Source organism: Lissotriton vulgaris, chromosome 5, assembly GCF_964263255.1.
Source record: "Lissotriton vulgaris chromosome 5, aLisVul1.2, whole genome shotgun sequence".
Taxonomy (NCBI): Eukaryota; Metazoa; Chordata; class Amphibia; order Caudata; family Salamandridae; genus Lissotriton; species Lissotriton vulgaris.
The window spans coordinates 486,750,920-486,774,345 of NC_141693.1; the positions used below are offsets into that span (position 1 = coordinate 486,750,920).

The 23,426-nt window shown below is 38.9% G+C and overlaps 1 pseudogene; it reads left to right on the forward strand.

Annotated features, from left to right (window-relative positions):
• The first annotated feature begins 11,493 nt into the window (after window positions 1-11,493).
• LOC147711128 (uncharacterized) lies at window positions 11,494-21,442 on the forward strand (annotated as a pseudogene).
• The last annotated feature ends 1,984 nt before the right edge of the window (window positions 21,443-23,426 follow it).

A 23,426-nucleotide genomic window follows, 5' to 3' on the forward strand; every position in this document is an offset into this window, starting at 1 on the left:
AAGAGGAACATCACAGAAGATATCAATAATGGAAAATATGCTGTCATTGGGTATGAAGGATGTCTAGTGAAGCAGAGAAAAGGCCATTTGATTAATCATCGAAAATTGAGTTGCGAATCTCCAGACAAAAGAGAATTTTACTATTTAGCTCTTTTGCAACTCTTTAAGCCATGGCGTATAGAAGAGGAACTACTTGGAGATTTTCTCTGTCATGAAGACTCTTTTAATGCAACCAAGGATACCATAGAATGTCCTGTTTTTCCAATTTATCTGCAAATGTTGAACGAAGAAATAGAGCAAGAAACCACAATTGCTGAAGAGATTGCTAGAGACAGTTCTCAAGACAGTCAGAGTTCTACTTCATTGAGTCAGGATCCACTAGGAGGACCAATTATCCAAAATGAAGCTGCAACTGCCATGAATGAGGTGGAAAGAGCTATGGAACAAGCTCAAGAGGATGTAGTTAACTTTGAAGATTTGGTAAAGCAACTAAATGTTGAGCAGAAAATGATATATGACGAAGTCACAGAACAGATAGAACATGGATTCAGACATGAGAAAAAAGAGTGCTCATGAACATCATTTAAGCCTGTCCGACTGTACGTAAGTGGAGAAGCGGGAACAAGAAAAAGTTTTCTGATTAAAGCCATTGCAACTTATTTGCAGAAAAGGACTGAATCACCACTGTCTTGTGTTGTAACCGCTACAACTGGACTGGCAGCACATAACATTAAAGGGATTACTCTACATCGTTTACTGATGCTGCCAGTTGAGCATGATAATAAATTGCATTACAACAAGCTATCTGGAGATGCGTGTTCTGAAGTTTCCAGAGTCCTAAAGAAAATGAAACTTCTTATCATTGATGAAGTAAGCATGGTCTCAAATCTAATGCTTGCTTTTGTGCATTTGAGAATGCAAGAAATTCTTAGAACAGAGTATGATGTGTTATTTGGAGGAAAACACATTATTGTTTTTTGGAGATCTACTGCAGTTGACTCCAGTAAATGGACAACCAGTGTTTAAAATGCTCACGCATGAAGATACCAGGAAGTCGCTTGGAAGCATTGGAAACGTTAATATATGGTTACATTTTAAATATGCAGAACTGCTTCAAAATATACGACAGGCAATGGATGAAGATTATAAAAATATTCTACAAGATGTAAGAATCGGAAAAGTAAGTGAGCTTGGGAAAGAAGCTTTACATGCTCGATTAATTTCAAATTTGTATCCAAATGAAAACATTCTTCCAGAGAATATTTTTAAAAAATTTACTGAGAAGAAATCTGAGATATGTTTGATGCCAACTCTGCAAGAATGTTCCATCATCAACAACAAAATGTTAAAGTTAGAAAATGAAGAGATTGTGAAACTGGAAGCAATAGATAAAATAGAGCATATGGGTGCAACAATTGTTTTGTCAAAAAATTTGAAAACAAAATTGGATACATTAAAGAAGAGTATATCTAAAACAGCTGGTTTTGAAAAGACTCTGAATGTGTGTTTAAATTATCGTATCATTTTGAGAAGAAATTTAAATGTTGAAAGAGGTCTGGTAAATGGAGCAATGGGTCATGTTGTTGATTTTGTGAAATATAAAAATAGAGATCGAATTGAATTTTTAAAAATAAAATTCGATGGCATTGAGCAAGTACAACAAATCAGTTGTTGTTCTGCAAGATTTTTGCTTGTAAAAGACTTATATGTTCGCCGAAAACAGTTTCCTGTTTGTTTGGCATATGCGGTGACAATTCATAAATCTCAAGGTTTAAGTGTAGATAGTGCTTTGGTGAACATTGGAAGTTCTGTGTTTAAAGAGGGTATGGCATATGTGGCATTATCACGAGTCAGAACTTTATCAGGATTGTACTTGATTGAGTGTGATGAGACAAAGATTTGTGCAGATCTAGATTGTGTTAAAGAATACAATAGGTTAAGAAGAGAGTATGCTCCACATTTGCCTCAAATCCTCTGTTTGAAAAACGTGTAGTTGGCCGAAAAAGAAGAAATGAAAATAATTGCAGTGAGGTAGTAGCAAAAAGACAAAAAGTAGATGAAACTGTAATTGTAAGCAGAAAGAAAAAGCATTTTGTTCAAGATGTTGTTGGATTTTAATTTGAAAACAGTTCTGGTGTCAACTACTATGCTAATGTAGTGGTTAATGTTGTTTTTTTCTTAAAACTTTACAAGAACAGATTGTTGAAAATCGGGATCAAAGATTCTGCGGTTTATTGAATTCTGTGTTTCAGAAATGTAGCAGTGATAGAGCAAAAATAGAAAGTGTAACAGAAATTCGAAATATTTTAGACATGTGTTCTGGTCAAGATAAATTTTCACAGAACATTCAGCAAGATTGTCAGGAATTTTTAATGTATATGTTTGGTGTTTTGGAAGATGAAGGTGTAGATGTAGAAAATCTTTTTAGCCTTTCTTATCAATGGCAGCATGATTGCCACAATTGTAGTTTATCAAGTACTACTAAAATAGACACTGAAAGATTTATATATTTGACTTTACCAGACTGCAAATCAGTGTCATTTAATAATCTAGTTAAAGCAGCTGATCATAATATGGTGTGTACCAATGTAAGTGTCCAATGCTGTCCACATTATTTATACAAACTTATGGTCAGTATGTCATTTTAGTTTTCCAATGATGTAGACCTGATGGAACTAAATTGACAACTTGTATCAAAAATGTTGTGGCTTCTCAGTTATCAATTTCAGGAAGAACATTTAGAACTGTAGCTATTATTTATCATGACGGTCCTTCGACAACATCAGGACATTATACATGCTACTTAAAATGTCAAAAAGGTTGGAGTTACTGCAATGATTCTCATTTAACTTATAAACAACGTTTGCCTTTTGACTTAAAAAATGTTTACCTAGTGTTTTTAGAACCAAAGTTTTAGTAAAGATAATTGGCCTTTGAAGACGGGAGCAGTTAATAAAAGGTAGTTAGTTAGTTAGTCTAATGTTTAAAATTATTTATCTCATATAGGTACTGTAAGTGGATCTCAAAGTAAGTGATATCAGTTTTATAGGAAATGTTGAACATGAGTGATCAAAAAAGAGAATATGAATTTTTAAACATTGTGAAAATGTCATATGAGCTTTTCTTTGAAAACTTCGGGTAAACGGTAATTTCAGAGTTTAATTAGAGAAAATTCAAAATATACTCATATATCTGACACTATTTGTCAAAGTTCAAGGTATGAGTAATAAGTCATAACTTAACACAAGGAGGAAAATGAAAACGTTGAGAATTATTTCAGATGTTCTTAGATCTTTTTTCATAGAAACTCGATGAAATGGAAGTTTTAGAGAACAGCAGAGTATTTTCCTACGAAAAGGACCTTCACTATCTACTATTTGGCCTCAAGAAAAAGTAAGTGAATCAAAGATTAGTGTACATATATGATTTGTAAGTTTATATGTTTTTTTTTAAACACAATCTTTTGAATTGTGTTTTTTTTCCCGCTGTTATATGATGAAGAGTTTGAACTCACTGTTTTAAGTGAAATTCAATATATTCTGAGAACAGCAAAAATAAACTATGTAACATATTGTATAAGTCATTCTATAGTTTGCATTGTGTAATTTATATTGTATTCCCATTGTCTCACACTCATTTTCCTTTTTCCACCCTTATTCAGCTCTCTTTACTCACTTACACTGCCTTTCCTTCACTTTGTTTCATCGCTGTTCCTTTACTCCACTTCTTTCACAACTCCTCAATCCAATTTCAACTGTCTGCATTTCTTCTCTCCCTTGCACCACTTTTCAGCTTTCTCACATTCTCTCAGTACCACTGCTTTAGTTCTCTTCCCCTCTCTTTCCTTCTTTTGCTCCTTTACTCTTTTTCCTTTCTTCACTCATTGTACTGCACTTCACTCAGTCCTTCTCTTTGTCTTTTTGTGTATTTACTTCCTCACTCCTTTTTTCTCTATCGTTCTATATTAACCTCATTCCTTTCATCCCTTCACTCTGTGACTCCCCTTCACTCACTCTCAGTCATCTTCAATTCCTCTTTCTTTTAAATGGATCCTCATTTAGACTCCTTTCCCTTTCACTCATTTCCTTTTACTTACTTCTCTTTCCTGATTTCGTTTTGGTATCTCACATTCTTTTAGTATCTTACTTACCTTCAGTAATTTTGTTCTCCTTCTATTTCTTTTTCCCTCTTTTTTGTCTTTCTACATTACTTTATTTACGTTTCTGTATCCTTCACTCTTGCTTTATTTCTTAGTACACTTTTTTTTATTTTTTACCTCTTGACCTGTTTCTTCTATTTTAAAATATATATTTTACTAATTATAACTTTGTTTTCTCTTGTCTTTCACAGATATAAAGTGTAGTTTAAACATGCAATTAAGTTTTCATTAATTATATGGTAAGTGTGACTAAAAAATGTGGTTTATCATCACCCTTTGCTTTAACTTCACTACTTTTCTCACACCCTACCTCACCCCTGTTTCCTTAATCTGCTTCCCTCACTTATTATTATCCTCCATGTTTATTTCCCTTTTCCTTCATTTAGTCTTCCTGCTCACCCACACTCCCTCACTTTCCTTTCTTTTCTGGTGCACTCAGTCCCTTTCTATCCTTCCTTCCTTTACTCTCTCTGTTCTTTCTCTCTGTCACTCCCCATATCTTACCCTTATTCACTTTTATCCACTCTCTTTCACTTCTCTTTACTTACACTCACTGCTCTTTTCTTTCCCTCCGTTACCGCTGTTCCTTTTCTCTGGTTCCGTCACTACCCGTCATTCCCCATCCTTTAGTTTCCTTCCTTTTACTTTCATCACCCATTCACATTCTCCCAGAACCTCTGTTTTAGTCTTCTTCCTCTTTCTTCTCTTCTTTTGCTCCCTTATTCATTTTCCTTTTCTCAGTTACTTCCACTTATACCTTTTCTCTGTTTTACTATCTATTACACAGTCCCTCTGTGTTATTCCTTCTAGCTCTCTTTCTCTTTACACCACTATCTCTGACCCCTTTGCTCATGCTCACTCCTTCATTATTTTCTTTTTCTTTTTTTTTGGTACGCTCCCGGTACGCGCCCCGGTACGCGCACCGGGGCGCGCACCGGGAGCGCTCCAGGGTGAAACATAAACAAAAATGAATATACTTTAAAAAAAAGGTATTATATTATTATACATATATATTCACTGAAAAAACCATAGGTTTCACACCAGTTATAGTTAGGGATTAGCATTTGAAAAACCTATGAAATTCACTGAAATAACCATAGGTTTCACACCAGTTATAGTTAGGAATTAGCATTTAAAAAACCTATTAAATTCACTGAAAAAACCATAGGTTTCACACCAGTTATAGTTAGCTGGAAATTTTACTGACATAAAACCATTGAAATTCCAAGTTATAGTTAGTTGGACTCACTATAACTTGCGCGTGTAATGCACTGCTGATGACGTCACATATTACATCACTCATGACATGGTCAGTGACATCACTCATGACATCACTGATGACACCATCCTTGTGACAGAGTGACAGACCTCCTTCACTGTAAAGTAACCCTTGAAACACATATTCAAAAATAGAAACTAACATAGTGGAGATACCCATACCAGTTACAACAACCAATTCAGTAATTCTACCATTTATATACACATCCACTAATTCACCAACAGTTCTATATAGTCACTCATACATATACTCACTCATCATATGTAGTGATACACCTATACATCCTGAAACACATCAACAGTCTTCCAAAAGTTGCTCACACACATACTCACACATGCAAATAAACTATTGAACATCCATTTATTTGCATATACAGCTATACACACACTGCCACCTTACTTCTAAGGAAACTTACACATACTAACTCTCTTAAACAATCACTTATAGAAACACATACTTATTTAAACAAGAACTCTTTCAATGTCTCACTCTCACATATACTCACTTATATACATCAATACTCACATATGTAGTTACTGATAAAGACACTAGTGAGACAGTCATTCACTCACTAACACACACATATACACACTTATCCATCCATCCATACATACAGTCCTGCACATATGCCGTCTTCCAAACACATACAAACAGTGAGTCAGTCATTGATGCATGTATGTGCTAAGTAATACCCCCACCAAACCATACAGACACTCATACTGATACTAAAAAAAATCTAATAACCCATATACACTCATGTAGCTACTCACCAACCCATGCAGCCACTTATACACAAAGTGAAACACTGATACAAACATTTAAATATTTAAACAATATTCGCTACTATATGTATTCACTAAGATACCCAATCAAATAAAAAAAAAACATCCATTAAGACACTTATTTAAACATTTATTCTTCCATCGACCTTTACATATACATATATAAAACATATTTATTTTTCAGAAAGGCACACATTCACTGGATGGTGTCATCAGTGATGTCATGAGTGATGTCACTGGCCATGTCATGAGTGATGTAATATGTGACGTCATCAGCAGTGCATTACACGCGCAAGTTATAGTGAGTCCAACTAACTATAACGTGGAATTTTAATGGTTTTATGTCAGTAAAATTTCCAGCTAACCCATGGTTTTTTCAGTGAATATATATATATATTACCTACTGGCGGTCGCCAGTAGGTATATATAGTTAGGATTTTTTTGAATAGGGATTTCTGAAAATTCTATGTTGAATAACTTTGGCGTTGAAGGACAGAATTGGCTGAAATTTTCAGGAAAATGGCACATTTTGTTTTTGAGCATCCCCTAAAAGTTTGGGGGGGTTTCGTGAAGTGGGGGCCGAGAAAAAAGGGGGGTCCCAAAACATGTTTTTAACATTGAGTTTCCATAGGGCGGTTGGACTCACTTTTAGCTCGAACGGCTGAATGGATTTCTATGAAACGTGGCAAAATTGTAGGGACTGTTTGCCCGATGTGCCTTTGCTAGGTCTCAAGATATGTGCTCCAGTGGATTTTGAGTATTTTAGGTCCAAAAAAATATATATATCTGTGACAGCGTCCCGGTTAGCGCCCCGGTTCGCGTACCAGACGCGTAACGGAACTTCGTGAGGAGAAGCGGATTGGCTCCCCGGTGACTGTGAACATTCTAAACAGTTCGGTGTGGCCGCCATCTTGTCTCTCTGTAGGATCGAGAGACAAGAGGTGGAAATAAGCGAAGGGGGAAATGAATAAAAGGGGGCAAGGTAGACCCCTCCTGACCCCCTAGGATTGATATGGGGGCTATTAAAGGGCCCTGCGGGGCAAAAAAATAAAAATAATTTTTTTTTTATTTTTCGCGATCGAAGCGCTTACCGGTACGCGAACCGGGTAGCTTACCGGTAGCGTAATGGGAGTCCGCCATCTTGTGTTTCGGTCTAATTTGGACACAAGATGGAGGATAAACAATGCTGGGATTGTGTAAAAGGGGGTAAGGGAGACATATCCTGACCCCCTAGGTTTTGTGAGGGTGGATGAGGAGGCCCATATATGCCCAAAAAAAAAAAATCAAATTATTGTGCGGTTAGCGCCCGGTGCGCGAACCAGGTAGCGCTCCGGAAAGCGTAAATCATGAAAAGTAGTAAAAAAAAAGTTACATTTAAGATTTATTTAGAGTGATCATAGTTAGGGTAGCTCTGAAAAGAGCTTTTGGGTCTGTGGAAGATTTAGGTACTTATAAGTAGGTACCAATACACAGTCTTAAATTCTGGATGAAAACTCTGTTCCCCTCATCTGAGAAGTGCACACCATCTCCTCTGTAGATATCTTGCATGTAGTAACGCAAGTTATTGTTGTAGATGGAGCCCATTCCATGGTCTCTCATGTAAGCTGAAACAGACTTATTTACAGGCTTCCTCGCTTTCTCAATTTGTGGACAAAATTGATTGGACCACCTCCATTTCTGTCTTTGGCATATATTTGGATATACCAAGGCAGTTTGAGAAAAAAGTGCCATCAATTGCTCAAAGGTGTCCTTTAAAAGCATTTCCAGACCTACCCTAGTCAAAGTGCCCAAATCATTTCCTCCACAGTGCACTATTATGAGGTCAGGGTTTGGCAAAAGCAAAGGGTTTTCACCAATGGTATCAATTGGTGACATCTCAATCCTCTCTGGCCAATTCAGTTTATTTTCACATTTTGTAAATTGAGGTTGTGTACATTTTTGTTATCAGCATACCTTTGAGCCCAGTGGATGTAGCTATGTCCAATAATCCAGACAGAAAACATGGTGAGAGGAGGTTCTGCTGCAGTCAGATGAAGTGTGGGAATGAAATGGCAGTTGAAACAGTAGGAGTTTGTAATGAAAAAAACTGTGGAGTTTCAGTGCTAATGATTCAGTAGCAGTGATTGGTGGATTTTGATTGCTGAAAACAGAAAGTTAGGGTGCATGGATGTGTTCTTTGAAAGATGTAATTCGAATGGTTAAGAAAAAATCATTTTAAGAAACATTACCCTGGATAAGCAGGTGTACTAAGAGTTCAGAGTTCAGTTGAAACATTGTTGTGTGAACTTTTAAACATGAGAGGTCTGTCAGGAGGTAATTTGCTATGGAAAAAAAGGCTGAAAGGGTAGAGGGGGGAAGGGTGTTGATTTGAAAAAAGTGAGGGAAGAGTTTTGATTGGGTGACATGAGAGATATGTGTGATGAATTACAGCATTTCTGTGCCATTGTTGGTTGCAGCCTCTGGAGTGCATACCCTTTGCTCTGCTAAAGAAAAATTGGTGTGTGTATGAGACTGTTTTGAAATTCAAAAAGCATTTGCTAAGGTGAGAAAAGATTCATTTAATTTAGATAGAGACTAGTTTGCTTTAGGGAGAAAATTAGGAAGAAAGTTGTGTATTTAAAATGTTGCTTTGTGTCAAGTGTTTTACAAAAAGATTTTGTTTATGTGAGAAATTGTAATTGGAGATAATGTGAAGTATTAGTACTAACAGGGTGTGCTTGTACATAGGAGCTGTGCTGTGTTTTCAAATTATGACTTGAAAATCGTTTTTAAGGAAAAGGAATGCTTTTTAAATTAATGAGATGGAAAAAATGGTGTCTGCTTCTTTAAACAAATATTTTACTTGCCCCATGAATCAGGGAGAATAATTTGCTTACTTGATGTGTTTAAAAACGTTTCTTGAAGTCATTTAGGTTTCTTGATATGTACTGCTAGAGTTTCATAGCCAGCATGGGGCATATTTACAAGGCCTTTGAGCCACTTTCACGTTATTTTCCCCATGGTAAAAGTGACGCAAAAGTGGTGCAAGGGCCTTGTAAATACGCTCTCATGTGTGTTAGGGCATTTTAAGTCACTTCCCCATGAATCTGGGAGAATAATTTGCTTACTGATGTGTTTAAAAACGTTTCTTGAAGTCATTTAGATTTCTTGATATGTACTGCTAGAGTTTCATAGCCAGCATGGGGCATATTTACAAGGACTTTGAGCCACTTTCACGTTATTTTCCCCATGATAAAAGTGACGCAAAAGTGGTGCAAGGGCTTGTAAATACGCTCTCATGTGTGTTAGGGCATTTTAAGTCACTTCCCCATGAATCTGGGAGAATAATTTGCTTACTTGATATGTTTAAAAACGTTTCTTGAAGTCATTTATGTTTCTTGATATGTACTGCTAGAGTTTCATAGCCAGCATGGGGCATATTTACAAGGCCTTTGAGCCAGTTTCACATCATTTTCCCCATGTTAAAAGTGACGCAAAAGTGGTGGAAGGGCCTTGTAAATTCGCCACCATGTGTGCTAGGCCATTTTAAGTCACTTCCCCCATGAATTTGGGAGAATAATTTACTTACTTGATGTGTTTTAAAAATGTGTTTTTTGACTTAAAATGGCTCAAAGGCTTTATAAATATGCCCCATGCTGGCTATGAAACTCTAGCAGTACATATTCTGAAACGTAAGTGACTTCAAGAAACGGTTTTAAACACATCCAGTAAGCAAATTATTGTAGAAGCATTCCATTCCATTGCTACTATTTGTGGGTTTTGAATTTGTCTATGCTGCTAAATTACCGTAGGTAGAATTGACAACTAGTGTGTTAATTGTTTGCCTACTTTTATTGGTTTACTGTTTGGTAATAGTGGTTAATAACATTTTTTTTTAATTTACTACAGATTCAACTCAAGACCTTTTGAAAAATTCAAAAATGCCCTCAAGGCAAAGAAAAAGAAAAGAAGCAAAGCGACTTACACCCCACATTGGTAAACCTTTGCAGCAGTCCTCTACAATAAAAACTTGTCAAGTCACCAAAAAAACTCCGGGTAAGACAACAAAATCTTTTTAAAGAAACATTTGCAGACGAAAAAGTATCACTACAGAACATGTTTTAGTCCAGAAGAAGAGAGCCAATTTAAACACGAAGGAAAGGCCCCTCAAAAATGTTACTGCTAGAGCAGGAGATAACTCTGTGCATGGTAGTCGAAGGAAAAATCTGTTTAGGGACATTCGTAGACGAATGTTCTGCAACAGGATAATTGGCAATTTGTTAAAAAATATTAAGAAAGGTCAACAGAAAGTGGCTTTTTATAAGAGAAAGAAAAATGTAGAGAACATTATTGATCAGGCTTTCGAAATTAAGCGAAAGTAATTTATTTTGATAATCAATAGAATTAGGAAACTAAACAAGGCAATTTATGATTTCAAATCAAATAGTAGATGGAAGAGAAGAGTTAATCGTAGTAATTTTTGTGAAGTATTTTCAGGAGAATGGATGCATAGTTCAAGCTGTGAGGCATTTTTTAATGAGGAGAGTTATTTCCAGGACAATGATTTGGTGCATGCAGTTGACACCAGTGGTCGAGCATATGAGGTGAAAGACGGTTGTCCGGTTGAAAAAGAAAAACTTGTGTCAACAGAGGCAGAAGGGGTGTTAGGTAATGAAGTTTTAGGGAGACGTCCTAAGGGACCAGTGTACACCTGGAAGTGTAGTAGTATTTGCAGTGTGCGACAGGATTCCATCAATTTGCTTTGTGATTTTGTACGGACATTTAATAAGAAAAGTTTAAAACAGAAAATGAAGTTGTTGCAAGAATTAGATCCTTGCAGAGTGAGAGAAGTGACAGGTTTGCATGGTCATTCACTGGCTTGTCTTTCCAGGAGAGTATGCCAGTGTGTTTTTCATCATTTCAGGATGCTAGCAGTGCATCATAATAAAGTGAGGAAATTAGTTAGAATGTTGTATTATGCTAAGAGTCCAGCAATTATGCTTAAACAATTAAGCACTGCTCTTTTGCATGGTTCTGAAGTAGATGTGAAGAATATTTGTGAAGAAATTGAGTTTTGTTACTTTGCTAGTAAAGAGAAAAATGTTGAAATTGACCCAGTAGAAGAAGGTAATGTGGAAGAGAGTGTACAGATTTCCAGTACATATAAGTTTCACAAGGAAATTTCCACGTTTACGGTGAAATCAAGTGAGAGGCCGAATTTCACTTGTGTGTGTTGTCGACGGACTTATTATAAGAATCAGACTAAGTTAGTGGATTTATATACAAAAAGTGAAATGGAAAACAATAGTGAATGGAAGGATTTTGCAACATTCTTGATGGTAGAAAATTGTTTTGATTTGGGATCAGATCAACGTATGTGTACTTATTGTTTTAACAAATGAAATCAAAACCGGATGCCTGCTAGAGCGGTTCATAATAATCTGGAATTGGTTGCCATTCCTTCTGAACTGAAGGATTTAAATACTTATGAATCTATTTTGATTCAAAGTGTCCATCCTTTTCAGGCTATTGTTCAAATGGAGCCTAAGACAGGGAAATTGCCTCCTTCAGATTTACAGAGAGGATTAAAGGGAAGAGTTGTTTATTTGCCTCTGGATTTGAAGAAAAATATTGATACAATTGGTGTAGACAAAGTGGAAGAGGAACTTCTGGTTATCCTAGTTAATGGGGTTCCGAAAAAGAGTCCGAAAATCTGGCAAGATTTAGTGGATGTTAGGAAAGTCAAAAAGGCAACGTTGTATTTGATGAAAAACAATGAGTACTACAAGAATGTATGTGTTGCAGAAGACGAACTAAGTGAAGAAGAGGACAGCGATTTGTGTGCTGGACAAATAGAGAAAGTAGATGCCTCTAAAAATGAAGAAATATATGAACATTATAGTGTTCATCCTTTGCATTCTAAAGAAGTTATGGGGAATGCTATTGAGTTGTTTCAAATGAAACAAGCCAAAGGGAGTCCCATTAGTGTTTGGGAGGAAAGTTTGGAAGTTCGGTGTTTCCCACAGTTATTTCCAACAGGTCGAGGAGGAAGATATGATGAGCGACCTGATCAAATTCCTACTTCTGAATACCAGACTTTACGATTGCATGCAGAAGATCCTAGGTTTCATCAATGCATTCCCTATTTGTTTCATCTACTGTATGAAAGTGATCTGTCTAGACTGTCTTATGCAGTGAACCACATCCTGAAAAGTGGTGTACAGCTGCAAAATATCTCGGCAAGGGAGTTTATGGATAAAGTCAATGTGCAAGACAGTATTTTGGTTTCTCACCTGATTAATCTCATGGCATGTCAGCGTGGTACTAATGAGTATTGGTACCGTCGATATGGTGACTTAAAATGTATGCTGAGGAACTTAGGAACTCCCACATGGTTCCTCACTCTCAGCTGTGCCGAGTATGGCTGGGAAGACTTACTTGAATTTCTACGAGAGGCAAATGGAAACATTGAAAATATCGAATTCAAGACACCCGGAGAACTGTGCTCTTTGGATCCAGTCAATGTATGTAGGTACTTCAATCATAGATTTGAAGCTATGATGTCTTTCATTACGAACAAGAAAAATCCACCTCTTGGAGAGGTGTTGGATTTCATCTGGAGAAAGGAGTCTCAAGCAAGAGGTACTCCTCATAGACATATGCTGCTATGGATCAAAGATGCACCCACATTTGGAACAGATCCGGATGACTTAGTGATGAGTTTCATAGAACAGTATTCTACATGTGCTGTTCCAAACACAAAGGAAGACAAAAGTTTAAGAGAACAAGTTTTACGCTTTCAAAACCATCGTTGTGGTAAGTACTGTGGTTGTAAATTTAGAAACAAGAACAAGTTCTATACAAAATGTTGTTTTGGGTTTCCACGATCAGTGATATCTAAAGGAAGAGTGAACAATTTTATGTCTTCGCTGCGACATAATGTGACGAGGAAATCACCCAAAAATACATACAATTTAAAAAGAAACAAAGAGTCCAAGTACATCAATGACTACAACCCAGTGATTTTGTCCATGTGGAATTCTAACATGGATATACAGTTTGTGGCTGACAACTGTATGGCTGTGGCTCGGTATGTGACGTCTTATATCACAAAAAAAGAAAAGACAGAACTGAAGGATATGTGGGATGACATTTCACATGAAAAGAGCCTCAGTAAGAAGTTGTACAGTTTCAGTCTAAAGATGTTGTCGCATCGAGAAATCGGAGCATACGAATGTTCTGATCGGTTATCTTCAGCAAGTCTCTATGCCAAATCTAGGAGTAAAATTTGGGTGAGTCTTGGTCTTGCTGCAACACGTAATCGAGTTCTGAAACCTGTACAGGAAATTGAGTATTTGGCGGAGAAGGAGCCAAACAGTACAGATATTTTGAAGACCAACATGTTGGATACATATTATCCAAATAGAAGCAGTCACCTCGAGAATGTTTGTCTGTATGAGGTTCTACAAAATTACATATTCAAGAGGAACATCAAAGAAGATATTGATAAAGGAGTGTATGCTGTAATTGGAAGTGAGGGATGTCTGGTCAAGCAAAGAAAATGCCAATTGGTAAATCATTGAAAATTGAGTTGCGAATCTCCTGAAAGAAAAGAGTTTTTCTAGTTAGCTCTTTTGCAACTTTTCAAGCCTTGGCGTGCAGAAGAGAAACTGCTTGGTTATTTCCTCTGTTATGAAGATTCTTTAAATGCAACCAAGGAGTCCATAGAATGTCCTATTTTTCCAAAATATCTAGAAATGTTGAATGCAGAAATCGAGCAGGAAGCAACAATTGCAGCCGAGATTGCTACAGACAGTTCTCAGGACAGTCAGAGTTCCACTTCATTGAGTCAGGATCCACTAGGAGGACCAGTTATCGAAAATGAAGCTGCCACTGCCATGATTGAAGTGGAAAGAGCCATGGCACATGTTCAGGGGGATGCGGTTAACTCAGAAGATTTGGAAAGACAACTCAACGTTGAGCAGAGGAAAATATATGACGAAGTTACCAACCAAATTGATCATGGATTAAGTCATGAGAAGAAAGAGTGCTGATGTACGTCGTTGAAGCCTGTCCGACTGTACGTGAGTGGAGAAGCAGGAAGTGGAAAAAGTTTTCTCATTAAAGCAATTTCATGTTATTTGCAGAAAAGGACTGAGTCATCGCTGTCTTGTGTTGTCACCGCTCCAACTGGACTGGCAGCACATAACATTAAAGGTATTACTTTGCATGGTCTACTGATGCTGCCGGTGGAGCATGATAACAAATTACAATACCACAAGTTATCTGGAGATGCTTGTTGTGAACTTTCAAGAGTCCTAAAGAAGATGAAACTTCTTATCATTGACAAAGTAAGCATGGTTTCCAATGTCATGCTTGCCTTTGTGCATTTGAGAATGCAAGAAGTTCTTAAAACAGAGTATGATGTGTTATTTGGTGGCAAACACATCATTGTTTTTGGTGATCTTCTGCAGCTGACACCAGTGAAAGGACAACCAGTGTTTAAACTACTTACGCTTGAAGATACCAGGAAGTGCCTAGGGAGCATTGGCAACGTTAATATATGGTTAGACTTCAATTATGCTGAACTGCGTGAAAATATGCGTCAGGCGAAGGATGAAGATTATAAGAATATTCTACAAGATGTTAGAATCGGAAAAGTGACCGAGCATGGGAAGGAAGCTTTACATGCACGATTATTGTCAAATTTGTATCCAGATGAAAACATTCTGCCAGAGAATATTTTTCAGAAAATTACTGAGAAGAAATCTGGGATATGTTTGATGCCAACTCTGCAAGAATGTTCTATCTTCAACAACAAAATGTTGAATTTAGAAAACCAAGACATAGTGAAACTGGAAGCTATTGACAGAATTGAGCATATGGGAGCAACAATTATTTTGTCTGAAAATTTGAAATCTAAATTGGATTCATTAGAGAAGACTATATCTAAAACTGCGGGTTTTGAAAAGATTCTGAATGTGTGCCTAAATTGCCGTATCATTTTGAGAAGGAATTTAAATGTTGAAAGAGGTCTGGTAAATGGATCAATGGGTAATGTTGTTGATTTTGAGAAATACAGAAATAGAATTTATAAAAATTTAATTTGATGGCATTGAGGATGTACAGCAAATTGGTCGTTGCTCTGCTAAGTTTTTGCTTGTTAAAGACTTATATGTTCGCCGTAAGCAGTTTCCTGTTTGCTTGGCATATGCAGTGACAATCCATAAATCGCAAGGTTTAAGTGTAGACAGTGCTTTGGTGAATATTGGCAGTTCTGTGTTCAAGGAGGGTATGGCTTATGAGGCATTATCACGAGTCAGAACTTTATCTGGATTGTACTTGATTGAGTGTGATGAGACAAACATTTGTGCAGATCTAGATTGTGTTAAGGAATACAATAGGTTAAGAAGAGAGTATGCGCCACATTTGCCTCAATATCCTTTGTTTGAAAAATGTGTGGTAGGCCGGAAACGAAGAAATGTAACCAATAGTAGGGAGGTTGTAGCAAAAACACGAAAAGTCGATGAACCCGAAATTGTAAGCAGAAAGAAAATGGATGCTGTTCAAGATGTTGTTGGTTTTCAATTTGAAAATAGTTCTGGTGTCAACTGCTATGCTAATGTAGTGGTTAATGTTGTCTTTTCTCTAGAAACATTCAAAGAACAGATTGTGGTCAATTCGGATCAAAGATTTTGCTGTTTGTTAAATTCTGTGTTAGAGAAATGTAGCACTGATAGAAGAAAAATAGAAAGTGTGTCTGAAATTCGAAATCTCTTAGACAAATGTTCAGGTCAAACGCAATTCTCTCAAAATATTCAGCAGGATTGTCAGGAGTTTTTAATGTATATGCTTGATGTATTGCAAGATGAAGGTGTAGATGTAGATTATCTGTTTGGCCTTTCTTATCAATGGCAGCATGACTTCGAGAACTGTAGGCTATCAAGTACTACTAGTGTAGACTCAGAAAGATTTATATATTTAACTTTGCCTGACAGTAAATCAGTATCCTTTAATAAGCTAGTAAAAGCAGCCGATCAAAACATGGAGTGTAGCCAATGTAAGTCTGCATTGCTGTCCACATTATTTATACGAAGTTATGGCCAGTATGTCATTTTAATGTTCCAACGATGTAGGTCTGATGGAACTAAATTGACAACTTTAATTAAAAATTTTGTGGCTTCACAGTTGTCAATATCAGGAAGAACTTTTGTAACTGCAGCAATTATATATCATGATGGTCCTTCAACAACTTCAGGACATTACATATCTTATTTAAAATCTGGAAACGGCTGGTCATTCTGCAATGATTCTGTTTTAACTTTCAAAAAACTTTTACCATTTGACTTAAAAAATTCTTACCTAGTGTTTTTACAACCAAAATTTTAGGGAAGGAAAGTGGCCTACGAAGATTAGAGCAGTTGATAAATTTTAGTCTGCTGTTTTAAATTGCTTAGTGAATTAGAGTGAACATAATAAATAAAAATGTAAAGTAGTCATAGAGGTACATAACTGGCCTATAATGATTCAAAGAGTTGATATGATTTACTCTGTTGTTTTAAATTGCTTTGTTAGTAACTGAGATCAAGAGAATGAAAAAATTGGAAAAGTCATAGAGGTAGTGTAAGTGTACCTCATAGTAAGTGGTATCAATGTCATAGGAAATGTGAAACATGAGTAAACTAGAAGGGGAGAGATTATTAGTACAAGATTGTGAAAGTGATTTTGGACGTTTTCTTTCTGAAAGTAGGGGAAAAAGAAAATGACGGGATTTGCTTTGAGGAATTCAAAGAGTTTAAAATGGCTCTTACACGATTTGGCCTTGAGGAAAAGTCATTTATTGTTTCTAACATATTACTCAAAAAGAAAGAGCTTTTCTTTCAGAAAGTGGCGGGCACGGATTCTTTAGAGCACAACAGAGTATAAGCTGTTCATAGCATATCATTTGACGTCATGGAAAGTAAGTTTACTTTTGATGAGTTCTGATTTCTGATTTGTTATATTATATGGGTTTTTTAAACACAATCATTTTGATTGTGCTTTTTTCCCCCGCTGTTATATGATGAATACCTTCAACTCACTGTTTTTAGTGAAATTTGAAATTACGGGGGAAACATGGCGGCCGTAGGCTAACGCGGCTTGCACATTGGAACGCAGTCTCCTGAGACCATTCACCGCTACCCTGACGAACGGCTGTAATTGAGAGCAGCTTCCTTTTCATTTACCGGCTGTGGTTTGGGTGCCGCTTTCTCTGCTCTAATTTGTCGAGTGGCGCTGAAGAACGGTGTTTCCATTAATGTGCCCGCCACATACGCTATCGCTCTCTGCCTTCCTCCCACCTTTGGGGCAGGCAGCCGTGGAGATCAGGCGTGGCTGAGCGGCCGCCGCCCGGAATACAGCAGCGGCAGGAATAGGCGGGTGGAAAAGAGAAGAATCTCTGAGAGCAGCATCACTGATCAGCGTCAATATCGAGGGGAAGAGCAACACAACGACAAAGACAACGATAGCTGCAGCGGAGAGGGGGAGTGACGTGCTGAGTGAGCATAACTTGGTGTCTCATGATTCAAGTAAGGTCTTTAACCTTTTTAAGGGTGTAGAGGCAGAGGAGGATAATGAGGTGTGTAAGACCCCAATATATGCGCAAACAAGAGTAACCAGGAGTAAAACAAAAGACAAGGGGAGTGTGTTCAGCTTGGAGGGGGGGAAACTACCGATCCCAGAAGGCACCTGGGGAGAGTTCCAAAAAAAGGCACAGGGAAGAAAGAAGCTAGATACAAAGAAAGAAAAAAACACCACCCCAAAGCAGCCTCATTGACTGTGCTTTTGCCTGACACAGAGGATTGCTCCCGGACGCCCGTACCTTGCCTGCTCCCTGAGGCCGTGTCTGCTGGTGCGAGCGGGTCCGCAGCCGGCAGACAGCTACATCGCTCCCAGCGTGACTTCGCCCAGGTGGAGGACTTTTGGCCAGTAACAAAGCGTAAGGAGCCTACCGGGGGACTGCGAGGCCCAGCATTCCCCATTCCTTCACAGCTGGTGCCTCTTCCCCTGGTGGCCACGCCTCCTGAACCCGAGCATATTAGCGGTACAGGCCTCTCCACGACGCGGGACGCGCGCGGGACGGAGCCCGGGGCGAAGACCGGGCAAAGAGCGGGCCGTTGGAGGCCGTTCGAGAATGTGAGAGACCGGACCGGGCCCTTACTCTAAGCTCTGCTTAAACAGACTAGAACTGTATGTACCCACTCAATTTATTGATATTGAAACTGTTCATTCACCAACTACCTACAAAGACCCAGTGAACCTTACATACCAAAAATGAATACGAGGGGTAGCAAATTAAAAAAAAACAAAAAAAGTAGGGGTTGGCGAGCAGCTGTTAGGGCCCATGGATGACTTTATCACTAAGGCAAACTCATTCATAGACCAAAGTATTAGTTTGATTGAGGATAGAGTATCCATCGATCTTGCCATTGCAAGGCGATCATCCATGGGGCCATTGGCTGTAGCAAGAACTCCCGAGACAGAGGGCAATCTAGCGCAATCATTACAAGGTAATAACAGGCTCAGCCTTCCGAATGTTGTAGATCTTTCAGCCTCCCAACTCTCCTTATCGACTTCAGATTCAGACCTAGAAAAAACACCTGAAATCTTACCTGATTACACACCAGAGGAAGTAAGACAAGCAAGAGGGAGGAGGGAGGGGGCCGTTAAGAAAAGAAAGGAAAAGGAAAAGGTAGATAAAATAATAGTCAAGGACACTGCTGATCTAATTGAAAGTTTAAACACGGCAGGGCCAACTCTCCAAACAGTTGATGATACCGACCACCACGTGCTGATCCACCATTCTCCACATAATATACCAAATACTATCACCCCAGGTTCCCCTGCTCTTTTACCCCCCAGTAAAGAACCCGACACTCCTGAGCTGGTAAATAAAATAGCTGTATTACTAAACTCCTTCTTTCTTCCCCTAGAAAGCAGATTATTAAATATTGAGACCCAACTGTCTAAACTTGTAAATCCTTCAAAATCAAAGTCAATCCAAGGGCCTCAAAAAATGGGGACAAATAAGCTGGCCGTACCTATTCTACAAAAGAAAACTACAACTTTAGTCTGCCCATCCCCTAAACAACAAATAGCAGCAAAGGCCCCCACAGTGGTGAAACCCCCCCCGAAAGCTACAACGCCTATACTTCAGACTAATATGGCTCCAAAAACACCAGTATTAAAAACACCAGTTCTAAAAACACCAGTTCTAAAAACACCAGCCCCAAAAACTCCTGCTCCAAAAAAAACAAATCTACCAGTAAATAAAGGAGGCACGAGAGGAGCACATGAGGGTAGACTCCCTGTTAATATGCCACCTGAGGCATGCCCATTCGTGGTAGTGATGACTGGTGTACCAGAATTAGTGGGGCAGGGCGTAGAACCTAATTGGTCCTTAAAAAATAAGGCGCAATACTGGTTAAACACAAACCGACCCATTCCCCCTAACTGGTCAAGTAGGATACTAACGGTATGTAGGACCCCATGGGTGGGTCACAGCAAAAAAGTAATACAGGGAGATTGCATTGTGATCACCTTTGAGGATCCGAGAGTAGTTGAGTATATTTGCTCCTGGGAACATCATAGCACAAGCGGCGGGATTGACACAAAGCGCCTTTCCTTTTTCTACCCTAAAAGACACCATAACAGCTACCTCCAGGAATTTGATAACACCTGGCGTAAAGCAGTCCCACAGCCTTGGGAACTCGACATCCCCAGACCCAAAATGGCCCGCGACATAATGATCATGATAGCTCTTGGTGGGCAGTGGACCCCAACTATCAACACTATGAGGGCTCATGGCAGATCGCGGGACCATGGAATAGAGGCAGAGAATGGGAACAGTGGGGTGGGCCTCCACAGTGACCATATAGACCCACCTACAGAGAAACGCCACATTGGGATAACCGGTCGGGTTTACCGACCATGAATCGGTTCAGTGGCCTAGAAATGGTCGACTGACCATTAGTAGAAAACCCAACTTTTGAACAAACTATCCCATCCTCAGACCCCTTAGGTACGATGACTTCAGGGCCAGAAAATAAAACACAATTTCTGTCTGTTATTTTCTGGAATATTGCAGGCCTCCGCCTAAAAATAGAGGATGGCTCCGCCGCTCACTTCCTTGAGGAAGGCAAAATAATCTGTCTACAAGAGACATGGGCTATGAAGGAGCTACATCTTCTGGGCTATAAAACGTATTTCTCTCCAGCCCTTCCAAGTAACGCGGGGAGGCCTAAGGGGGGCCTGGTTACTTACATAGCCAATACAATAAAAAACTTGAAGACATTAAAAACAGAATCTGCCCCAAACTTCCAACTGCTTTGCCTCTCGGTAGGGAAAAAAGTTACTATTATTCTAATAAATTTCTATAATAATTTAGAGGATGACTACTTTTGCAACACTCTTCTAATAATTCAGGAAAAAATTGCCCACCTCAGACAATTGTATGAAAAAAAGGGTACTGTTCATTTATTATGGGGAGGGGATTTTAATTTACACCCCTGCCCGTGCTCGGACAACCGGAGTTGCGGGATAGTGGATGAGTATGACAACCCTCTCGTGCACTTCCCCCACGTAAGAACGGGGACAGCTATGAACAATCTTCGCCTAGACCTAGAACTGTCAATAGCAAATAAAAAAGGCCCTACTAAGAACCTTCTAGAACCAACATACCTAGGGAGGGGGCATGAGACCACCGTCGATTACATTCTTTCGACGGATGGACTGAGACACCTAACTAGGGATTTTACACTTATGAAAAACACCCTAAGTGATCACTCTGCCCTTAGGTTGGATCTCTACCTGAACAATCTAGAAACCCACACAACAATAATAGCAAACACCCTATCTCAAAATAGGATAGAACTGGGCAAAAAAACGTGTTAACTCTAAAATGGGAAAAGATCGACCCCATTCAATTAACCAATAAAATTGATAAAGATAACATACCCCAATATAATAAAATGCTTAGATCTCTCAATAGATGATGGGATGGTTCTCGAAAATTTCAAGACAATATTAGAAAAAATAAAAGGATTGTTGACTAGAAATTTTAATCAAACTAAGTCAACTCCAACAGGATGGTTTAACCACGACTGCACTACGGCACAAACCAAGTTAAAAAAGGCCCTTAAACAACCAGAGACCAGCAACAGATACAGCATCTCAGGCTTCAATATAACAAGGTTAGGAAGCTGAGAAAACAAGAGCTAAAACAAGCTTTATGGGACGATCTTCATAAAAGTGCAGTCATGAAAAATAGTGAGTCCTTCTGGTGGATAGTTAAGACCCCCTTTCTGTCTGATTCCAACAGACCTTAGATTGAAGTGGCCATAGAAGAGGAAATTTGGGTAAACCACTTCTCTAAAATTTTCAAATTAACATCCTCAATAGAAGAATTACACCATTCTCTTCCCCCAGTTGAATTTCCAATTTCTTTACAATTTGACATACTCGATGAAATACAGGCATTAAAATTAAGTAAAGGTGGTAAAGCACCTGGACCTGTTGGGGTGCCAGTAGATCTGTTCAAACACCTTCAGGATCTCTGGGCCCCCATACTTACAAGAGTATGCACCGCAGCAGCGAAACTGGGACTGATGGAGTCTTGGTCCAACTCCATCATGGTGCCAATTTTTAAAAAGGGGGACCGCAAGGACGTAAAATGTTATCGTCCCATTTCACTGTTGGACTCTCTGGGCAAAGTAGTTGGCAGAGTAGTCTTAGAACAACTCCAGCAATGGGCAGACGATAAGAAGATTCTATCGGACCTACAATTTGGATTCAGGGAAGGTTTTGGAACCGTAGAACAGGCCCTTAATTTAAGTATGATCGTGTCCAAGTACATTCATGCAAAGCAGGGGACAATGTACATGGTATATGTGGACATGTCCTCTGCGTATGACTGCGTATCTCATGCGAAGCTATGGACCCTCCTGAGAACCATGGGGGTGGATCCCCCCCTCCTGGATTTTCTGAGAGAATTATACTCTGAAGCTTCTGCAAGAGTACGCTATGGGACAAAAGGGGAGCTCACCGCGTCTTTTAGAGTAGAGCGGGGAGTCAGGCAGGGGTGTGTCCTGGCCCCCTTTCTCTTCTCGCTGTATACCAACGGACTGAAGGATGAGATGCTGAGAGGGGGGCAGGACCTCCCCAGATTAAATCAACGCCTGATCCCCGCACTGCTGTATGCGGATGATGCGGTCATCCTGGCCTCCACACCAATAGAACTTCAGAAATCCCTGACCAAGTATGCTGATTTTATGAGCGGCTTAGATTTACATATAAACATTAAAAAAAATTGTTATGTTCGCTGGTGGAGGGCGAAAACGCACAAAGAACATTTATTTAAATGAACAAAAACTTGAGAGGACTCCCCAGTACCCTTACCTGGGTATAATGATAGATGATAGACTAAATTGGAGGGCAGCCATTGAGTCTAGGAGGCGTCTTTTTAAGAGAGCAATTGTAGCACTGATGAACTTCTCACAACGACTTGGAAGGAGACCACCAGTCGAATTGCTAAAAATCTATGCAGCAAAATGTCAAGCTATTGCACTGTACGGGGCTGGGGTATGGGGGCATGCATATGCTGGCTCTCTCCAAATAGCAGAGAACTCCTTTATGAGATTTCTCCTATCTGCTCCAAAATGCTCGTCTATCTACGCCTGTCATGTGGAATTGGGAATCCCATACATAGAAGATCTGATAAAGGTCCAGCCACTGTTACTCTGGAGACGCATCTGGGTATCGGATAAAAACATGCTGACCAAACATATCTTAGAGGATTCCATGGCGCTGGATTGTGCGCACAAAATAGCATGGCTCACTTATGTTAGGCACTTTTTCTTAGATTTGGGACTAGAAAAGTATTACCTTACACCGGAGAACCTAACTGAAATAACAAAGAAAGAGCTGAAGCAAATAGCTATGAATCATCTAGAGACTCTTAGGATCACCCTACTATCGACCAAACAATCTGTATTGCATGCAAACATGGTACAGTTTACCCCGCAAATCAAGCCTTACCTTACATTAGAAATCAGTACATATGATAAGATGCTCCTGACAAGGTTTAGACTCAATCTTTGTCATAGGCTTGTAGCCTTTCCAGTAAAAAATACTTGGGAATTAACTTTGGCTCATTGCCCATGTGATGATATGTCGCCACAGTCCTGTATCC